This window comes from Puma concolor, chromosome B4 (genome assembly GCF_028749965.1).
Source record: "Puma concolor isolate L17-30 chromosome B4, mPumCon1.1.hap2, whole genome shotgun sequence".
NCBI classification, from domain to species: domain Eukaryota; kingdom Metazoa; phylum Chordata; class Mammalia; order Carnivora; family Felidae; genus Puma; species Puma concolor.
Window position 1 is genome coordinate 98166361 of NC_141673.1, and position 10432 is coordinate 98176792.

Below are 10432 nucleotides of genomic sequence, written 5' to 3' on the forward strand. Positions count from 1 at the left end.
AGGCAAATCTAATCTATGTAATTAGAAATGAGGACAGAGGCGTCTGGGTGGCTTCATCAGTTAAGCAACCAACCTCAGCTCAGGTCGTGATCTCATGGTTCACGGGTTCGAGCCCTGCATTTGGCTCTGTGCTGACAGCTCAGAGCCTGGAGCCTGCTTCCGATTCTGTGTCTCCCTCACTCTCTGTCCCATCCCCCACTCACACTCCATTTCTCTCTCAAAAATAAATAAATCTTTAAAAATATATATAAAAAGAAAGAAATGAGGTCAAAATTCCTGCTGTATGGATTTATTCCTAAGAAGAATAATAATGGGGGAATGACTAGTCTTTATCATGGTGCAGAGTTATGCTTGGAAAGAAATCATGTCCAAGGTGCATTCCTCAGGTGCTGATAATATGGAGTGTAATAATCTGGGTGCTGGTTACAGGGTGTTGTAGTGATCCCTTGGGCTGCCATGACAACTACCACAACCTGGGTGTCTTTGAACAACGTGCATTTAGTTTTTCATTGTTGTGGAGGTGAGAAGTTTAGAATTGCAGTGGCAGGGCCAAGCTCCATTTGAGACTATTTTACTCCATTGGAGTAAATTCTTCCTTGCCTCTTCCCAGCTTTTGGTGGTTGTGGGTGATACTTGGTGTTTCTTGGTTTGTCTCTGTGTCACCCCATCTTTCCCTTGTCATCACAGGGCATTCTTCTTCTCTGTCACTGTTCACATGACCTCCTCCTTATAAGGAGACTCACCATATTTGATTCGCCCCCTCCCTAATGACCTCATTTTAACTTGATTACGTCTCTAAAGACCTTATTTCCAAATAAGGTCATACTCACAGGTAGTGGGAACTAGAATTTCAGCATATTTATTTTTACGTTTGTTTCTGGTGCTTTTGGTGTCCTATCTAAAAAAGTCATTACCATGACCAACGCCAGGAGCTTTTACTCTAGGTTTTCTCCATGCAGTTTTATGGTGTCAGGTCTTATGTTTTGGCCTTTAATTCATTTTGAGTCAATTTTGAGTTTAAGATAGGGGTCCAGTTTCAGTGTTCTGCATGTTTGTCCAGTTTTTCCAACACCATTTACTGAAGAGATTATCCTTTTTCCACTGAGTTTTCTTGGCTTACTTGTTAATATCAGTAGGGTCTATATGCATGGGTTTGTTTTGGGGCCCTTGATTCTGTTCCATTAGTCTATTTTTATGCCAGTACCATGCTATTTTGATTATTATTGCTTTGTAGTATAGTTTAAAATCAGGAATTGGGAAGCCTCCAATTTTGTTCTTCATCTCAGGAATGCTTTGTCTACTGAAGTTCTTTTGTTGTTTGAAATACATTTTAGGATTGTCTTCTCTATCTCTGTGAATATGCCATTAGAAATTCGATAGGGATTACACTGAATGTGTGCATGGCTTTTTGAGGTTTTTGTTGTATGTTTCCTTTGTCATAGACAAAGGTTAAGCCTCTGTCTCTTGGTATCTGCTCAGGTCATGATCTCAAGGTTTGTGGGTTCAAGCCCCATATCAGGCTCTGTGCTGACAGTGTGAAGTCTGCTTGGAATTCTTTCTCTCTCCCTCTTTCTCCTCTCTCTCCCACTTGTGATCTCTCACTCTAGCAAAGTAAATAAATCAACTTAAAAAAATAAAAAAAAAGAAATGAGACAGAGAGATAGACTTTCCCATACAAACAAAACCTAAGGGAGTTCTTCACTACTAGACTTGGCTTGCAGAGAAATCAGACAGAAGAGCAGTAAAGGAAACAGAAGTCTTGAAAAACACTTCGATCAAACATACCTAGGAGTCTTGCAGACAACAGTCTACCCACAACAGAATCCATATTTTTCTCAAGTGCACACGGAACTTCTCTAAGATAACATATAGAATCTGTATGACCATTAGTAGTCAAAACAATCTTGAAAAAGAAGACAAAGGATACACATAAACTTCAAGAGCAGGTTTTCCCTATAGAAGTAGGGAAATAGGCTTGGGAAGGAGTTCAAGGACCTTCCCACTAGATCTGGATCTAAAGCACATGGAAAAGTACCAGTATCTATTCCACGTTTAAAGTTAGTACCTGTGTTTGTTATATGGCTTTTTATGCCTTCTCTGTGTTAGAAATAGTTTTAAGTCACAAAATATAACCTTGATAGAATTAAAAGGAAAAATAGATACATCTACAATTATAGCTGGAAACTGTAATTAAAAATTAAATTTATTTTTTAAATTTTTTCAATGTTTATTATTTTATTATTATTATTTTTTTTTTGAGAGAGAGAGACAGACAGAGCTCGAGTAGAGGATGGGCAGGGAGAGAGACACACACAAAATACAAAGAAGCCTCCTGGCTCTGAGCTGTCAGCACAGAGCCCTATGTGGGGCAAACTCAAGAAGCAGGAGATCATGACCGGAGCCAAAATCAGATGCTTAACCGATGGAGCCACCTAGGCGCCCCAAGACTCCTTTCTTAATACTCAATAATTACATTCACAAAACCAGTAAGGATAGTGAGGACTTGGATAATGTCATCTACCAAACTGACCTGAATGGCATTTATGGAATTCTCCAGTCAACAATAGAAGAATGCACATTCTGTTGAAAGCACATAGAACATTAAAATATTTATTTTTTTTACTTTTTATTATTATTTTTTTTAATATATGAAAATTATTGTCAAATTGGTTTCCATACAACACCCAGTGCTCATCCCAAAAGGTGCCCTCCTCAATACCCATCACCCACCCTCCCCTCCCTCCCACCCCCCATCAACCCTCAGTTTGTTCTCAGTTTTTAACAGTCTCTTATGTTTTGGCTCTCTCCCACTCTAACCTCTTTTTTTTTTTTTTTCCTTCCCTTTCCCCATGGGTTTCTGTTAAGTTTCTTAGGATCCACATAAGAGTGAAGCCATATGGTATCTGTCTTTCTCTGTATGGCTTATTTCACTTAGCATCACACTCTCCAGTTCCATCCACGTTGCTACAAAAGGCCATATTTCATTCTTTCTCATTGCCACATAGTATTCCATTGTGTATATAAACCACAATTTCTTTATCCATTCATCAGTTGATGGACATTTAGGCTCTTTCCATAATTTGGCTATTGTTGAGAGTGCTGCTATAAACATTGGGGTACAGGTGCCCCTATGCATCAGTAAAATATTTTTAAACCACGGTTAGTCCTTAATAGTAGTCTCAACAAATTAAAAAAAAATGAAGTCACACAGATTAGAGATCACTCAGTGGATTCATTCTAGAACCAATAACAGAAAAATATTTGAAAAGTCTCACAATGTTTGACAATTAAACAATACCTTTTGAAATAATGCATAGGTCAGACAAAATCATGAAGAAAATTTAAACAATATCTTTTTTGTTTGTTTTAGAGGAAAAATTTTGAATAGTTTGAATTGGATGAAAAGAAATCAACAAGATTAAAATATGTGGGATGCAGTGAAATCAACGTTTACAGGGAAATGTATAACATTCAATGCTCACATTTGAAGTAATTTTTCTAATCAATCAATAATTGCAACTTCTTTTAATTTTTTTTTTTCAACATTTATTTTTTTGGGGACAGAGAGAGACAGAGCATGAACGGGGGAGGGGCAGAGAGAGAGGGAGACACAGAATCGGAAACAGGCTCCAGGCTATGAGCCATCAGCCCAGAGCCCGACGCAGGGCTCGAACTCACGGACCGCGAGATCGTGACCTGAGCTGAAGTCGGACGCTTAACCGACTGCGCCACCCAGGCGCCCCGAAACTTCTTTTAATTTTTACTGAGGTGCTTTTATTTTATTTTCAAAATATAATTTATTGTCAAGTTGGCTAATATATAGTGTATACAGTGTGCTCTTGGTTTTGGGGGTAGATGCCCATGATTCATCCCTTGCATTCAACACCCAGTGCTCATCCCAGCAAGTGCCCTCCTCAATGCCCATCACCCATTTTCTCCTCTCCTCTGCCCCTCCCATCAACCCTCAGTTTGTTCTCTGGATTTAAGAGTCTTTCACGGTTTTCCTCCCTCCCTCTGTTTTTAACTATTTTTTTCCCCTTCCCTTCCCCCATGGTCTTCTGTTAAGTCCCTCAAGTTCCACATTTAAGTGAAAACATATATCTGTCTTTCTCTGACTGACTTATTTCACTTAGCATAATACCCTCCAGTTCCATCCTCGTTGCTGCAAATATAATCACAACTTCTATGGGGGCACCTGGGTGGTTCAGTGGGTTGAGCGTCCCACTTCGGCTCAGGTCTTGATCTCGTGGTTCGCAGGTTTGGGCCCCGCATCGGGCTCTGTGCTGACAGCTCAGAGCCTGGAGCCTGCTTCGGATTCTGCGTCTCCCTCTCTCTCTACCCCTCCCCTGCTCATGCTCTGTCTCTCAAGAATAAATAAACATTAAAAATAAATAATTGCAACTTCTGCCTTGAAAACCTAGAATAAGAAAAGGAAATAAAACCCAAATCAAGTGAAGGGAAGAAGTCATAAAATGAAGAGCAGGAATCATTGAAGTCGGAAATAAAAGAAACAATAAAACAAATGTACAGTAAGCTTTGAAAAGGCCCAAAACATAAATTGATAAACCCATAGCCAGGCTGATCAAGAGAAAGAACAGGCATAAATCACCAGTACGAGGAATAGGAGTTACATTATTACAGACATTGAAGGATTCACTGACAATTATAGGAGAATATTATGCAGAAGTTTTTGCCAATAAATTCTAAAACCTAAAAGACATTGATTTCTTGAAAAAATTGATGTTTCAAAACACACTCAAGAAGAATTTGATAATTTGGATGTCATTGTATATCTAAAATGAGCTATTCTATTTGTAGTTAAAACATTCCAGAGAGAACCCCAGATGGCTTCAATGGTGGATTCCAGGAAATACTTACGGAATACAAATAAAATTTAAAAAGAAAAAAAAAACTCTTCCAGGAAACAGACAAAATTAGAAAATATTCCAGCTCATTCTGTGAGGCCAGTGTTCCTTGGATAGTGAAACCCAATAGACAAGAATCCATAGCCTGTATGCACAAAACATAGGCAAAAATCCTTAACAAATAGTTCATTGACTCTCATAGAGCAATTTATTGAAAAGATTATGCATCGTGATGGAGTCGGATTTACTCTGCATATGCAAGATTAACGAATTGGGGTGATTTACCTGATTGATAGGCTAAGGAAGGAAAACTACAGGGTAACCTTAGAAGATGCAGATAAAGCACCACAAATTCACCATCATTTCATGATACATCATCTCAGTAAACTAGGAATAAGTGAGATTTTCCTCAACATGATCATGACATTTAAGAAAACAAACCCTTCAGGTAATATTATACTTAGCAGTGAAAGATTAAGTACTTTCCCTTAACACTGGTAATGAGGCAAAGATATCTGCACTCACCACCCCTCTTCACCATCCTAAGCGAGGCCATTTCAGTTCAAAGCAAGAAATAAAAAAGGGATACAGATTGGAATGCAAAATGACATAATTGCCAACATAGAAAACCTTAAAGTTTTGCCCATATCCCCCTAAAACTAATAAGTGGGTTTAGTCCCGTTTCAGATCAAGGACAGTATGTAAAATCAGTTTGTTTCCATATGCTAAAATTAAGCTATTGGAAATTGAAATAAACAAAAATACCATTTACAATAGTATTGTCACATGCTAGACCCCAAGATCTGACCTTTACTGCCCACCAGCTTATACTCCCCGAACTTTGTCCCACATTTTCCCTTAAGGGCATCTTCTTTCCAGTTTCTCTCTTAACTCTGGCAGATGGAAAGCAATACCACCCCCCAAGTAATAGCGACTGTCTTGACAAAACCTTCAGTCTGCCTAGATCACCTGGACCAGTTTGAGTGTAACCTGACTCACGCCTGCTCAGACAGACCATGGAGTGACGTCTAGAATGATTGATAATATCTGTACCTCATAATACTAAAATCTTCCCCCAAGGAGGAGCACAAGCCTTATTTACATAACACACAGTGTGTGTGGAGGCCTGTTTCCTTAAGGTGCATGTGTGACCTCATGCCCTTCTCTACATATGGTGATGTGGATCCTCTTTTTCATCCTAGCTCTAAAAAAAAGGAACCTATTCTCCATTGCTTTGCATGTCACGACTTTAGTTACTCCCCATGATGTCCTTATTTGCTGCAAATAAAGTTTCCTTTGTGTGACAACTCACTTGGTGTAGTTTCTATCTGTGACTCACCAAGGAGCAAACTCACTTTGGTTTGGGTACAGTATCACATAAAGTAAAGTGCATATATACCAAAACATATGTACCATCTATATGCTGAAAATTATAAAACACCAATAAGAGAAATTAAAGAAGACAAATAGAGGCACCTGGGTGGCTCAGTCAGTTAAGTGTCTGACTTTGGCTCAGGTCATGATCTCTCAGTCCGTAAGTTCAAGCCCCGCATCAGGCTCTGTGCTGATAGCCCTGGAGCCTGCTTTGGACTCTGTGTCTCCCTCTCTCTCTCTGACCCTTCCCTGCTCACACTCTGTCTCTGTCTCTCAAAAATAAATAAACATTAAAAACATTAAAAAAAAAAGAAATAAATTGAAAACTATACTATGTTCCTAGATGGGAAGCCTCAATATGGTTATAACTTCACTTCTCCCTAAACTAATCTATGATTTAAGTCAATCCAAATCAGAAACCCAGTAAGATTTTATTTGGTAGAAACTTACATACTGATTTTACTTTTTAAAATACTTTGTTTTTAGAATCATTTTAAATGTACAGAAAAAAATGCAAAGATAGTATAGAGTGCCCAAATACTCTGCACGCAATCTATATTTACATACTATATTAATATTGTATATTTGTTATAATTAAGAAACAAAAACTAATATCTTTTTATTACTTAGAATGCATAATTTACTCAGATTTTCTATTCCAGGATCCCATCCAGGTTACCACATCCCAGTTAGCTGCCCTTTCTTCTTAAGTTCCCCCTTGGTGTTACAGATTTTCCTTGTTCTTAACGATCTTGATAGTTTTGAGGAGGACTTTCTGGGTATTTAAAAAATATCCCTCAGTCTGATATTTTTCTCATGAGTAGACTGGGGCCATAAGTTTGGGGCGGAAGCTGACACAGGTCCAGAGCCACTTTCATCACATTGTATCAAGAGTGCATGCTATGAATATGGCCTGTCACTGTTGATAACTTTGTTCAGTGTGGTACTATTTGTCAGGTTTTCCATCGTAAAGCTATTCTTTGTTTTCCCTTCCATATGATTCTATAATGATTTTTTGGAAGGAAATCATTATGTGCAATGCATAGTTACAGAGCGATGAGTTAGGCCCTTCTCCTTGAAGCAGGAGTAAAACTATACTTGGAATTATATTTGGAATTCTTCTGCATGAAAAGTTTGTCTCATTAGCCCCATTTATTTATTTGATCAGTTATTTTATGTTATTATGGACTGATGGATATTTATGTTATATTTTGGTTTATAGTCCAGGAGTACTTCATTTATTTTGTTGCTTAAATTGCTGTTGCTTTAGCCATTGGGAATTCGTTCACCTGGTCCCTCGATCCCTTGGACACACCCCCATTAGTTTAAGCACTCCCCTATTTTCTAGCAGTACACATGCTCCAGGCTCATCTTGTGTATTTCCTACCCCAGACTTAATATCAACCATCTCTCCAAGGAGCCCAGATTCCCTTTAGCGGGTATTGGAATTCTAATAAAAATATGGCCACTAACTGAACTTCAAAAAAAATTGTCAAAACAAATTTGAGAAAGGACAAAGTAGGAGAACTCACATGATCGTACTTGAAGACTTATACAAAGACACAATGATCGAGATAGTGCTGGGCACCTGGGTGCCTCAGTCAGTTAAGTGTGGCTCTTGATCTTAACTCAGGTCTTCCTAAATCCGTGTGAGTTGCAGAAACAGTATGGAGAAGTTTGCTTCTTAATCCTCATCCGGAGAGCTGATACTCTCTTACTCCACCAACCTGTGCTCATAATGTGGCTGTCTCCACGTGACAGGGCAGAGGTGAGGGGTCTGATGTCGCTCACGCTGGTGCACCCAATATTCCAGCATTATCTCTGCCAGAGGCTGGCATATTGGTACAGCCCATAAAAAAACAAGGACATTCTGAAATAAGAGAGGAAGACTCTAGGACTTTAAGAAGTCTGGTTCTTTATAAAAAAAATTTTGTCGGGGAGGAGCCAAGACTGTGGAACAGCATGGAAGTTTTTTGTGTGTCTCGTGTCCATGAAATACAGCCAGACCAACCCTAAACCATCCTACACACCTAGAAAACTGATGGGAAGATTAACACAACAGTCTGCACAACCTGAACCACAGAACTCAGCAGGTACGCGACACGAAGAGCTGAACTTGGGGAGCAAGATGCCCTGAAAGGTAGGGAACCCCTTTGAGGGCGGAGAGAGGATGGAGACTGGGGGGGGGGCAGAGAATATGGGAAAAGCACCCCTCCCCAAAAGCAGCTGGAGAGAAAGTGGAAAATTGGAAACAGCCACACGGACTAAATTAAACAGGGAGAAAGGAGAAACAAGAGGGTTTACATTCCATTAAGACTGTAAATAAGGAGAGCGCAAAGGCTGCAACTCTGCAGCTCGATACCTGGCGGTGCTCTGGTGGGAAAGGTGAATCCCCAGGAGCAGAGTGGGGTCCGGGAGGTTCTCGGGCCACGCGGGGAAAAGCAGTTCCACTGCTGGAAGGACATTTGGTAGAGACTGTTGAAGCCACCTGGTCCCAGCAGACCCCGGAAGGTGGCCACATTCGCTGGTGCTGGAACAAGGTCGTTGAGGGTGAAGCCTGGTGCCAGATGTGTGTTGCGATTTTCCATGGTCCCTGAAACGCTGAGGCTACACTGTCTCGCGATCTTTTTTGGGGGCAGGCTGGCACCTGGCCGCAGTCTCGGGGCACTGGCAATAGCAGGGTCCAGCAGAAGTTCCTGGGTGCAGCCGACATTCGGCCATTGCTCGGTGAGACCCTCCCGCAGAGGGGCGGAGCGGGTCAAAGCCGCAGTCCTTCAGAAGTAAGGGGCCTGGGAAAACAGGCAAAACTCGGGAGAGAGGTACTGCCTGGGGCCTGGTCACGGAGAGTGGAAAAGCGGGGAGTGGATGAGAGCTGAAGATGGAGGACCGGTGCACCATTGCTAATCCAGGAGAACAGGCTGGGTGGCGCCAATTTTCACTGTCATGCGCATGCGCACTGACGAGCACCGCAACAAGCCACCCCAGTAGGCTAGCAGCACCATCTAGCGGAGAGCGGAGCTGTTACACCGAGCCCTGCCCAACTGGGCCAACTTCACTCTTCAAGAACACAAACCTCACCGCTGGCTTAATTTATGGACTATAAAGAGCTACACGGACTCACCTCTAGGGGAAAACGAAGCAATTTCAGTCCTACTTCAATCTGTTAGCAGGTGCATCTATTCAATTTTTTTTCCCTCTCTTTTTCCTTTTTCTCTTTTACAATTCTTTACTTTTCCTTGAATACAGAAAGAGAAAAAACTCATTTTTATTTTCAATTTTTTAAAAAAAAATCTGTCTTGAAGATGGCGGCGTAGGAGGACGCTGGGCTCACCGCGCGTCCTGCTGATCACTTAGATTCCACCTACACCTGCCTAAATAACCCAGAAAACCACCAGAGGATTAGCAGAACGGAGTCGCCGGAGCCAAGCGCAGACGAGAGGCCCACGGAAGAGGGTAGGAAGGGCGGCGAGGCGGTGCGCGCTCCACGGACTGGCGGGAGGGAGCCGGGGCGGAGGGGCGGCTCGCCGGCCAAGCAGAGCCCCCGAGTCTGGCTTGCAAAAAGCGGAGGGGCCTGACGGACTGTGTTCCGACAGCAAGCGCGACTTAGCGTCTGGGAGGTCATAAGTTAACAGCTCTGCTCAGAAAGCGGGAAGGCTGGAGGACAAAGGGAAGGAGAGCTGCTGAGCCCCCGGACGACAGAGCTCAGTTTGGTGGGGAACAAAGGCGCTCGCCAGCGCCATCTCCCCCGCCCATCCCCCAGCCAAAATCCCAAAGAGAACCAGTTCCTGCCAGGGAACTTGCTCGCTCCGTGCGCAAACACCCAACTCTGCGCTTCTGCGGAGCCAAACCTCCGGCAGCGGATCTGACTCCCTCCTGCTGCCACAGGGCCCCTCCTGAAGAGGATCACCTAAGGAGAAACAAGCTAAGCCTGCCCCTCCTGCCCCTGTGCACCTTGCCTACCCATCCCAGCTAAGACGCCAGATCCCCAGCATCACAAGCCTGGCAGTCTGCAAGTAGCCCAGACAGGCCACCCCACCCCACAGTGAATCCCACCCATAGGAGAGGGGAAGAGAAGGCACGCACCAGTCTGACTGTGGACACAGCGGTGGGCTGGGGGCAGACATCAGGTCTGACTGCGGCTCCGCCCACGAACTCCAGTTATACACCACAGCACAGGGGAAGTGCCCTGCAGG